The sequence below is a fragment of the Haliotis rubra genome, unplaced genomic scaffold (genome assembly GCF_003918875.1).
Source record: "Haliotis rubra isolate DU_JTF1 unplaced genomic scaffold, ASM391887v1 Scf1041, whole genome shotgun sequence".
NCBI classification, from domain to species: Eukaryota; Metazoa; Mollusca; class Gastropoda; order Lepetellida; family Haliotidae; genus Haliotis; species Haliotis rubra.
The window spans coordinates 95,026-107,546 of NW_025764939.1; the positions used below are offsets into that span (position 1 = coordinate 95,026).

A 12,521-nucleotide genomic window follows, 5' to 3' on the forward strand; every position below is an offset into this window, starting at 1 on the left:
TAATTCAGCCATCTAGAGTTAAGCCCAGCTTTCCACAGAATCTCTTGCAGATTTCTTTAGTTCCATATCCCATGGTACCACTTTCCTGTCATGTGACCATAAAAAAGCAAATGTGGTACTGGGACCCCACGCTTCAGTGTGTTATTTTCTCACTGTTACTATTCTATTTTGTGCAAATATAATGTTTAATAGTCTTCTTGGAAGTTCACAACCTCATAATGCTATTGTTACATGCAATATTGCTAAATATGTTTACATAATGTTCAAACGTTTTCTATATTGTTAAACATGATTTTAGATGATATTTTGTCAATGCAATACATTTTATAGTCAAATTATATTACAAATTGCTTGTTTATTCTAGTTTTCCAAATCTCATCCACTCATCTAAACTTATCCTTTCTATCAACGATTCCAATAGCTAACGATCAACGTGTAACGTGTTTTGTCCATTGGTCAACGTACTTCAACGCCTGAAGTGTAATCATTGTTTTCCATCAACAAACAAATCCTGCGGGTGCAAGTTTGAGAAGATTCGTTATTCTTGCGTCTACATTGTTAGACTCAAGTTTTGCAGCAAGAAGCCTCCAACAACCAACCTCAAGATTGAGTTTTACTGCAAGGTGTGTTCAGGTAAAAACATCAATTCATGAGTACACCCCAAAATGTGTCCCCATCACTAAACCAACCCCGCCAAATATTGTGATATGTCTCTTAGCTTGAATAACATGGCAGGCAGACATGACCTGTTCTTATGATAGGGTCTTCAATGAGGCAAGAGGTGAGGAAACAGCTTGTCAAGCAATCAGAGGGATCCATTATTCTGGAGACCCATCTTCCACAATGGAGTGGATAAGTTTGATGGTTTTTCTTCATCCCAACAGCAACCATGCACTTCGTTATCTCTTAGCCACAATGTTCCTGGCACAACATTCATATTCATCTGAATCCTCTCCAGAAGGGTTCAATATTTTGGAAATACCATTTCAGAATTCTGACTAAGCACGGAACTCTATCTGGTAGATATCTATCCTATGTGGGAGCAACGGTATATGAATGGTGTACAAATGTCCCAACATTCTGAACATGCTGTCTTCTGGTTCTTAGCAAGAAAGTCTGGACAGCTCTGTGTTTGACTCTAGATTCATCCTTAGAAAAGGTGACTGAGTGCTCATCAAGGGCATGTAGCTCTTGACAGATGGAATAGATGGGCAGAATGACAGATGCAATTGAAGTTTTTCATGCCAGATGAGAGTGAGATGCTTTATCCATAGGTTCGAAGGGTGGCACAATAAACCTGATAAAACTACCAATAGATCTCATTTGGTAGACATGCATTGCCAGAATTACAGCTGTAGGATCTTGTTTGTAAACAACTGAGTCTGGACCGGATAATCCAGTGAAAATAATTATCCCATCAATGAAGCATAAACTGCCAAACAAGGTTGGCCAGGAGAGCTTGTGGATCACAAACTACCTTCATGATGCTGTCTAAATATGCAAGGACATCTGGACAGTATCCCCTCAAATCTCCATGGTGACTGTTAAGGCCCCCTTTACACAGGACAGCGACCACTCTCCCTTCTCTCTGCGTTTCTAAAAATTGCCAGGACGCACAACAGTCGCCAAACCTATGTTTCAGTTTAACTGCTCCGGCGTCCTTTGTGCCTTCCTTGTACGACCTAAGCTGCCAATTTTTTACACGTCAGTGGCGTTCTTTGAGAGTCCTAGGTGTCCTCTCTGCCTTCCCCCTGCCTCCCCTCTGCCTTCTCTGTACCATCATATGCAAATAATGGCATCCGTTCAGCAATGCTTCTGCCTCCTCGCTGACCGTGGTGCCTTCCTTGTGCATTCATTGGCATTCGCTCTGCCTTCCCTCTGCCTTCTGTGGCGACTGTTCAACTACCTGAAAACATGTCATAGCCAGGTACTTATATACCTAGAGTATTCAGGTAGCTGAACAGTCGAAACTAATTATAACATGTCATAGCCAGGTACTTAAATACCTAGAGTAATCATAAGTTCCATATGAGAAGGCTAAGTGAAATCATCTTATAACGACTTCAGTAAGCATGAACAATGAACTGCGTTTGCAAATAGCCTTTTCGCAAGGTCAACAAGCATTATTTTTCAACCAAATAGCCATTGCCATCTTAAATAGAAGGATAAATAGACGTAGAAGAAGAAAAATTGAGAACCCTGTGTGTCCGCCCATGGTTAATGCAACACAGGCGGTTGCAATTAGGGGACTACAACCAACTAATGCAAGAACTGTGTCTACAAGATAAAGGGTCATTACTCATTCTACAGTTATTTGAGAATGGAGCCAGCCCTTTTTGACGAACAGGTTGGCCCAAGAATTGCCAAACAAAACACCAATTGGCGAGCAAGTTTAGAGCCTGGTTTGAAACTTGCCGCAACCCTCCAGTTAAAAAACTATTTATATGTAATCTGGAAAGGCAGCGGGGAGGCAGAGTAAAGGCAGAGCAAACGCCATGGTTGTTCAAAGGTATGCGCTAGTCGCTGAATGAAGGCAGAGTGAATGCTCAACTAAAGCCAATGAATGTTCGACGGTTGCACAATGAAGGCAGAGGCCATGGCGCAGTTTACGAAGTTTTCATGTGGCTTCCTTTAGCCAACCGTTGTGCCTTCACTCTGCGACCTTGGCGATGGCTCTGCCTTTGCTCTGCCTTCATCACGATGGCTCTGCCTTCTCTCTGCGTTCGTTGTGCCTCCTTTGAGCGTTGAGTGGTGTTCTGAAAATTGTTAGAACGCAGAGGGAAGGCAGAGGGGTCGCCATCCTGTCTAAAGGGGGCCTAAGGGATCTTTCGTAACATCAGCCTCCTTAGTGGACTGGAGCATCTAGGCACAAATCAGTTGCTTAGTCCTTGTATATAGTTGATGTGCCTGATCCTAATTTGACAACAAGAAGACAAAGTCATCAATATCCCCCGCAATGGCAAAATACTCTTCATGATTATTTCTACGAGTTATGATTATGTCAAATATTTTGGTGTGTATATAGAAAAGTGGAAGGAGAGTATTGAAAGGTTTTTAAAGTTCTGCTCCAGAAAGGCGCACTATCACCAATTTCAGTCTAAATCAAACTTGTTGCCATGGAAATGCCAAAATTATTTTATTCAGAAATCCAAAACTACCAAAAGGCACCAGTACACCACCAGATCTATGTATGTGCCAAGTTTGGTGAAGAAACATTGAACGGTTTTAGAGTACTGCTCCGGAAAAGAGCACTACCACCAATTTCAGTCTAAGTCAAACTTGTTGCCATGGGAAAGCCCAAAATATTTAATTCAGAATTCCAAAACTACCAAAAGGCACAAGTACACCACCAGATCTATCTATGTGCCAAGTTTGGTGAAGAAATAGTGAATGGTTTTAGAGTTCTGCTCCGGAAAAGAGCACAACCACCAATTTCAGTCAAAGTCAAACTTAGATTCGGTTTACTCCCATAAGTTAGACATCCCATTTGTCAGACATGCCAATTACCAGACAAATAAATCAGGCATGACTGTGATTACAACTTAGTCTTACCCACTAACATGATAAACCTATCCCATAGACTAACGGGATGGTTTTTACATTAGAGGCTAGTGGTATATTTTAACATTAGTTATGATTTTGTTACTTTTTGTACAGAAATACTTTGATCAGAATACTAATGTTGATTGACTTACTCAATCACCGGCTTGATAACGGTGTTAGGATCTACAATGAAATGCCGCATTCACTGCACTAAAGAAGGTGTCTATCCATAAAAAATGCTTTCCTAATGTTCACTTTGATCAAAAAAGGATTATGACTGCTCTCAGTTTGCTATCCTGATGTTCACTTTGATCAAAACAGGATTATGACTGCTCTCAGTTTGCTTTCCTAATGTTCACTTTGATCAAAATAGGATTATGACTTCTCTCAGTTTGCTTTCCTAATGTTCACTTTGATCAAAACAGGATTATGACTGCTCTCAGTTTGCTATACTAATGTTCACTTTGATCAAAACAGGATTATGACTGCTCTCAGTTGGCTATCCTAATGTTCACTTTGATCAAAACAGGATTATGACTTCTCTCAGTTTGCTATCCTAATGTTCACTTTGATCATGACTATGGGGCTCGATTTCCTCTACACCTATGCCCTATGATTTTGTTAGAATAGTAACTAGTAGTATTTTTGCTTATGGATAAGAATTGATAGGCAGATTTTCAATACTAGAAGAACTACATGAGCACTATTTATATTCCTCCAGAGGGATCATTTTGGAGTAAATGCAAATACGACCCCATTAACAAAATACTCTAACCTAGGTCATTTACTGATAGGTGGTGACCTTAATGCCTGTACAGGATGTAAAGATGAATGTGTAGACAGTAGTAACCTTGTTCATTTACCTGATCTTCCTAAAGACATGACATTCAGTGTTCAAATGCCAAGACAAAGTAGGGACACAAAGACATATCCAAAGATTAAGATCCCAGAGGGAGCCATATTCAACCACATCAATGTTGGTGCTACTCTCTCGCCTAGCTTAAAATAATTATATGGCTTAGTATGCTGAATAAGATCATTTTAATACTACTAAACATCCTTGTTAAATTATCATAAGTTGTTGGATATATGCTGAATGAAGTCATCATCCATAAATTTGGATCAGTCCATTACTTAGTAAAGTAACAGTGCAGTGTACCTGAGTGCAACCAGCCTGCAATAGTGGTGTTCCGATTAATTGAAATAATTGAATATTGGTCGAAGTGACCAAACGACCAAGCAATCGATCACATTTTCTCATAATCGAACACAAACGATTTTTGAACTGCTGTATTAGTCTTTGAAACACTTGATGATGGAACATATCTTCAAAGTTGTCAGGGCCTGAAAACTTGTTTAATTCTTAGAAAATCTCACTTCACCAACTGAAAAGTCATGACCGAATATTTCTTAAAGACTCCAGAAAGTTTATGTTCATCATATACCCTGGGCGACGTTAATGCATTTATGAAACTCTTTCGTACCAGGGCTACTGATATCTTTAAACAAGACTGGCATTCATCTTTATATGAAAGTTCAAGATATGAATGTTATCGTGAGTTTAAATCTTTACTTGAACCTGAGTCGTATCTATACAACTTACGTAGTAAAAAGCTTCGTAATGTTTTCATGCGTCTGAGACTTGGCCTAAATGATTTATATATCAATCAAGGAAGATATTCATCTATTATAAAATCACAAAGGTTCTGTCCATTTTGTAATACTGTAGAGAATGAATTACACTTTCTATTTCTTTGTCCTGCATATAATGATTTAAGGCAACTGTATTTTCCATAATGGCTACAATCAAATATTAATGCTACAAAACTGTATTCAATACTTTCATTAAAGCATCCCTATTACAATATAAGGTAGCTCTATTTATTTATCACACGCTTATATTGAGAAGAGATTCAATGTAACGTGTGTGTCGCATGTTGTATATGTTGTACATATCATACATATTTATTCTGTATATGGGCCTCTGGCCTTCATGCAATAAACTGATATATATATATATACATATATAATTCATCACTTTAAAACAGGGGTTCAAAAATCCCATCGCCCGACGCCCGGGACAAGTCAGTATTCATTTCGGGCAATCAAATAATGGTATCTTACTTATCCGTGGGCTACTAGATAATTTCCACTTATGGTTTCAAACTGCAAATAAACTTAGATTTAATTTCATATCTGCTCAAAATGTAGCTATTAAATTTTGCAATGATAATAAAGTAGAGTTATCTTTCTTTGCTATTTATCACTTTTCAATAAATAGTCCAGTAAACATTAACATCAAATACCAAGTTGATTTCTTCTTTCATAATTACATCATAAAATCAGGGCAAGGGGAAAATTAGTCAGGACAAGTTACTTGTCTTGTGGCAAGTGGCTTTCTAAAAAGAATTTGAACCCCTATAAAATAGCAAGTTGCATCATGTTATTCATATCTACAATAACAACCTGAATAGGAAAATCTGAAAAATGACGCCAGGGCTACAGGTAAGGGGCGTACAGGCGTAATGTACGCCTCAAAATCAATTAAGTACGACATAATATAAGATTTCAAGCGTATCGGGTATGCACATAAATACCTTTGTACGTCTAACATTTAATTTCCGTGCATATCGTGCAAATGGAAATCTGTTTCGGATAAATACTTGTCAAGTTTCTTTTGCGAAACATGATTTGACACATGAGGAAACCCCGAGAGTTACAAGGAATCCCTTGTTTTGCCATGCAACGATATGCGTCACTATTTTTCGATTGGCTAAAAACTACACTGTTCCTATTTATATCCAGTTGGACCCGACATTTCGCGCATCACACGGTCACTCAGTTATTTCTCAAGCGTCTTCAAATACAAATACATGGTTGGAAATAGTGATCGATGAATTGTCCAGACAAACCACATCACCAACTAATGCTCACACAAAAACATGTCAGTACTCCTTCAAAATTCTCAGTACACCTCCACATAATGTGTAAGTACACTCACACACCCAAAAGTTATCTGGAGCCCTGGACACTAACCAATTTTTTCGATGATTGTTCGTTGGTAATGAAGCAATCATCAATTGTGAGATTTCAACCAATTCCGAACACTAGCCTGCAATACATCCAGTTATGCCTGTCTACATGTCTCTTGTGTTGTGACAGATTTCCTGAGACAGAAGAACATTCCGGTACTCCCCTGGCCAGCTTTTCCTCTGGACCTGTCCCCTATCAAGCACGCTTAGCATAAAATGGAACGTTTACGACAAGTTCAGAATCAGCCACTCAAGTTAGCTGAATTGGGACTAGTGATGGTTCAGACATTGAACAACATTTCCCAATCTTTCTTCAATCGCTTCGCATACTCTATGCGCCGTTGTTGTCAAACCTGCATCAACGCCAATGGTGGACACACACCATACTCAAATTGTGAACTGACTCTTAACACCACATCTGAAGGGTGTGTCACGATGTGTAATGTCAAATCATACAGATATTATCTTATCACCAGAAAACACCACAAATCATGTTATTATCTTTTTGCATTAAAAAATGGCATAACTTCAAATAATGCACAGCTACTTTATTCCAGTAGTATATGTATCCTCACATTGTAGATTCTGATCAGTGAATTTGAGCTATTTCCATCTGGAACGGGTGGCACAGGGTTGGGGAATAAAAACAGTGCAGCACACAGTAAATCCTCTGGATCAGCCCCTCTGTACAAGTCACGCTGTCCATGTGCAAGCCTCTGGTGGAGGGAACTGCTAGGTCCTCTCAGTACATGCAGCAGAAGCAGTCTTTGTACTTTGACTGTTTTCTTCATGGCACATGCTCCTTAAATTCTAAGTTAAGGTCCAATGGCTCCTGCCCCGAGTACTCGTATGAAGCAGTGCTGTGCCAACGGCACCCTGAACTGCGACTTCATCTCAGTGTGGGATCTCTTTAGAGGGGGCAATCCAATGTGGTCCTTTACCTTCTCTTGAAGAAGTTTAGCACTAAAGGCCTCCTCTGTAACATATACTAGCCACATAAAGAAACTGTGCATTGTCAAAATATTATCCCAGTTGATAAGTACGATAACAATGTCAAAGGTATATATAAACTTTAATGGAGGGATCATGAGACCATAACAACTCGGGTAATTTCAATTGAAAAGTCAATCACAATGACGTCACGAGTCCACAAGCGGGACAGGGGTCAAACGACCATGTCACAAGCTCAGTAACGGGTATGTCCACCATCGGCATTGAGAACAGCAGTGCATCGACGACACATAGGGCCTATCAAACGTGCAAGGAAGGCTTGTGGGATGTCACGCCAAATTCTCTCAAGTTCTGTTGCAAGGTCAAGGACGTTATATGGCGGATGAGGAAGATGGCGTAGACTTCGATCCATCTCGTCCCAAACATGCTCTATCGGGGAGAGATCCGGTGAATTTGCAGGCCAAGGCAGTAAGTCAACATTTTGGTGTTGCAAAAAATCCATAGCAAGAAGACTGGTCATTTTCTCTCTGTTGCGCAACCTTATTTGTGCTACAATTTGTCTGTGCCTTGACACAAAAGAACATGCATGGACTCACAGAAGTCTTGGGGCAGATCCTACAGGGACATCAATTTACCCAAAGCACAGCAAATATTGGTGCATGATGAAAATCCAGAGATAAATCCTTTTTAGATTTACCCTTAGTGTAAGAGAAATAAACTGTCAAACCTCAGAAGAAATTGGAAATCTTCTCAGCGAGCAAGTAAACACATGTGAGCCACAGGAAAAATTATGAGGTAAGGGAGATAACTCCTGAAGATAGTGTTTGGTGGACTACAAGCAAGAAACATAACACAATTCTTGGACTTCATATTTTTTATTCAAGTCCACCTGTTTCAAATAATGAGTCTCAGAACAAAAGGCAGTCAAGACTTATAAGGACATATTCATAGCAATTGTGTACTTGCTTATTTCAGTCTTCTTTAAAGTTCCAGTACAATTAAAAATTAAGTTGTAATGAGTTTCCACAGCAGCAACAGTTGAAGCTAGAAATGAGGCCATAAAACTGAATCATGGTACTTTATGATGACATACAATAATATATATATATATGTATAAAATTGGAAATTGGAGTTTTGTTTATATTCATACAAAATGAATACCAAATATAATATTCTCTTGTCTGCATGCATCGGGAGTGATGTAATTACTGTTTGAAAATATTTTGGCTACTGCAGAGTGGGGGAAATGCAACCACATTGCAGTGTTGCGGCCAAAAACACAATATGCATTGTGGGCTATGAAAATGATGTGTTTTCATTTTCCTGTCATCACAAAACTGAAAACATGCCAAGACTGACAAAAAGCTCAATGCAACTATCAAATGATCGGTGATGTTTTGCACGTAGTTAGTTTTTCCACATATCGCTAAACACCATCTAAAACCTATAAAACTGTTATCAGATGCAGGGTAACCCACCCAGATCCCTGCGACAACAGGTTACATCAACAGCGCAGGACAGGTTCATAAGGTTTGACACTTATGTTCACATCCACAGCAACAGCTACAGCAATACCATTTCAGCCCAGACACAGAGGAACAGTCTACACACTGCAGGTACTCGACCGCAAGGAAATGATAACAATAGTGTCAAGAACACACAGTGTATGGCCACAACACTGATGAAGACCTGTTAGGTTTAGTGAAGTCATGTTCTTTTGCTTTTCTATACTGACAGAAGAGATCATGTTTACAAACATCATGGAGAACATTATGCACGAAACTGCATACAGGAAATGGACAGTTTGGTGGCAGGTGTGTAACGATATGGGTTGCCATCTCCCATACCAGTAGAACAGATTCGTACACATCACTGGCAAAATGGCACAATGTTACACAGATGTTACACACATCCTTCCCCTTGTGCAACAAGCAAACATCATTTTCAACAAACATGGAAAGACAGGCAGGGTGTCAACGTCATGAGTGAGTATCTCACTAAGAGTTGAAGAGTCAGTGATTGGACCTGGACTGTCATCAGAATTATAATCTCTGAGTGTGTTTGTAAGGGCAGGTAGGAGGCTACATCTCACATGGTAACCAGGTAATCTGCCCTCTGTGGAGTTTCACGCTGAAGAAACCTGCAAGTCAAGGTTTGTCACCATGTGCAACATGCAGTGTAGCTCAGTGCCATGGTGCTTCATAGCACTGTCAGTGACAATCCACAGTTGGTCATCTGGTTGAGGTTAAGTTATAGTCTGTATGCCAGCAAGGACTGTCTGAGCATGAGTGAAAGCTGTCAGTAGGTTGTAACGTTGTACTGGGAAGGCAACACAACTTGAGCGTCTTCCAATGGCATGTTCAGAAGCTGTGACTTCCGTAGACCTATACATAGTTCCATACTCAAGTATGACTCGATACAAAGGACGAATTGTGATGTCAATAAAAAAGTTCCATGAAGGGAATTCCAGTCAAGTTATCCACATCTAGGTATTCAACGACAGTACCATCAAACTTGAATTTTCTGTCACCACTGGAAACAAGTTTCACTTTCAGTGGGAATATTTCATCTGCCGGAGAAGCAAACTGTGTGGAGTCTTACACCTGGACACCCAGGAGCGTGATGGTGGCTGTGGATAAGCAAACTATATTCCCTGTGGCCCCACAATCAATGGTGATACTGGCAACTTGATATCCTTAGGATGCTCTCATTGGGAGAGAGACCAAGCTGTATATGCAGTACAGTACCCCCATAAGGAGATTTGGGGGGGTCAGCAATTTTGTGCTTACATAACAAACATTGTCACTAATGTGACATAATCCCCCGCCGCAAATTATGAAATAAAACTTAAAAAGTATTGAAAGTGAAGGTCATAGTTTAAGATGAAGTTAAATGTCAACAAAAACATGACCAGTCAACCTCTCTTGATATGTTGCTCTGTAGTTGTTCAAACGCACAAATATTTACAAGACTCACTTTGACCTTGACATGAATATCTTAGTGTATAAAATATGCAAAATTAGTAATAAAGAAATTGCTTATTGAAAAACATTCAAGGGAAGTCTTGAAAGTCTATGTAGAAAATCCAGTGAACCGTTCTTGAGATATCTTGCTGACAATCTTAACATGAAGCTTCACATGCTGAAATCTTCAAAATGTGTCATGACCTTGAAAATTGAGTGGAGGTCACCAAAATTGACTTGGCCCTGTGTCTTCCTTAGATAAAGCTTGGCGTTGAATATGAAGACATACCAGTGAACGGTTCCTGAGATATCTCGCAGACAAGCGTAAAACGTTAAAGGCCCCTTGTGACCTTGAAATGAAGGCCAAGATCACCAAACCTGATTTGAACGTTTCTTATACCGTGATGAACCTAGGTACCAAATGTGAAAAGAATCTAGTCCACAGTTCTTAAGATATTCCAATTCATACATACGTATGAGCCTAATACTATGTCCGGCCCGCTTCGCGCTAAACGCGTGGCGGGGGATAATTATACATGATATGCATGGGAGTTCACTTACTTTTTTTTCTTTTCTTTTTTTTTGGTGGGGGGGTCCTTTCACATTGTAGGTTACGTGATCCTCCATTAAAATCATCATCACCTCCTGTTATGTATTTCCTGCTTCGACTCGTAATTGATATTGACACGGAACATGCCAACAATGACAGAGACGACCCTTGCCTTGATGTCATTATCATTACGTCACTGATGTCCCAAACATTAATGGCGCAAAATAGAGGAAAAGCCTATTGAGGACTAAAAAAAGAAACGTTGTGGTTCTGATTACTTGACCGACCCTTGAATTCTGGTGCCGACCCTATGTTTTTTAGGAGGTATGAATAAGATACGCTTTTGGATTCCATTGCTTTTTCCTGGCACTGACAGACATTGGTAATTCTAATAGAGAAAGCTAACATGATGGCTGCAAACTTGATTGAATAAACAATTACACATTTATAAATGTGTTATTAGTTTGTACTTTACTCCTAAAAACAAATGTTAAAAAAAATAAAACAAAATCCTACCTACCTACCCTAAATGTTAAAGAGGCGTATTCGGATCAATAACATTTTTTTTATTTGGCCTGACGGACATAACACCTCCCTCCCCCTCCCTCAGTTAGTGTTGGCAAGGTCTGACAAAGTTGGACATTTACCAGGGCAGAAAAATTGCTCACTATCCAGGTTGATAAAAAATTTAAAAACAAGCGTAAATGCTGGATGGTCGTTCAGGCATACATGATATGCATGCTAGATGGGTATTCAAGACAAAGTGCAGGTAGACATGAGTAAATTCGGAGCTGCCACCATGCCAGGCCTTATGGTTTCAGCCATCTTTGTGATGTAGACTTGAACCTTATATACATAAAAATACACAAAATACACAGCCAATAGTTCACATCATTTCATAGATATTGTTTATGAATTTACCTCTCTTTAGCTCCAGAAAATAGCTGTGCAACAACAGATACTTTGGGCCAATCCCAGCAGTGACACCTCTATTGGCACATTGCCAGCATCAGATTTGAGCCAGTTAGGTACCAGCCATATTGTCTACTTTCTCTTTGATAAACTGAAAGTGGAGTTCAAATGCAATGTCAAAATTTAAAATTAACAAATTGTCTGCATTAGCTTGTATAAACATGTCATTTTAAAATATACTTTAAACAACATATAAATTATAATCATGATTGTGTGCAAAATCAAGCCAAAGCTTTTCTGTCACATCACTGCCTGTATGACAGTTCTCCAATGAACCACATATGTAACTGGGGTACTAACACTTTTTGTTAAATACAATATGTTTTAGTACCATTATGTCAGATTCAATAAAGTATGCAAACCGTCCATATGCTATTTAATATGACGTAACTTCAAGACACTGTAATTATGAAAGAGTATTTCTATTTTCAGATTGGAAAGTATGACCTGAGAAATGAATACAGAATGACCAATTTTGCTAGCTAGAGGGAATGTTTGATTGAAAGTTCA

At 39.3% G+C, this 12,521-nt stretch overlaps 1 protein-coding gene across 1 annotated transcript in view; it reads right to left on the reverse strand.

The window, feature by feature from the left end:
- The window catches only part of LOC124274711, a 73,933-nt gene that overhangs the window by 60,298 nt on the left and 1,114 nt on the right, over nt 1-12,521 (reverse strand). The window contains exon 3 of the mRNA XM_046710079.1: nt 11,961-12,102. The gene's annotated coding sequence lies outside the window, so the exon portion shown is untranslated. The remainder of the gene's footprint in view (nt 1-11,960; nt 12,103-12,521) is intronic.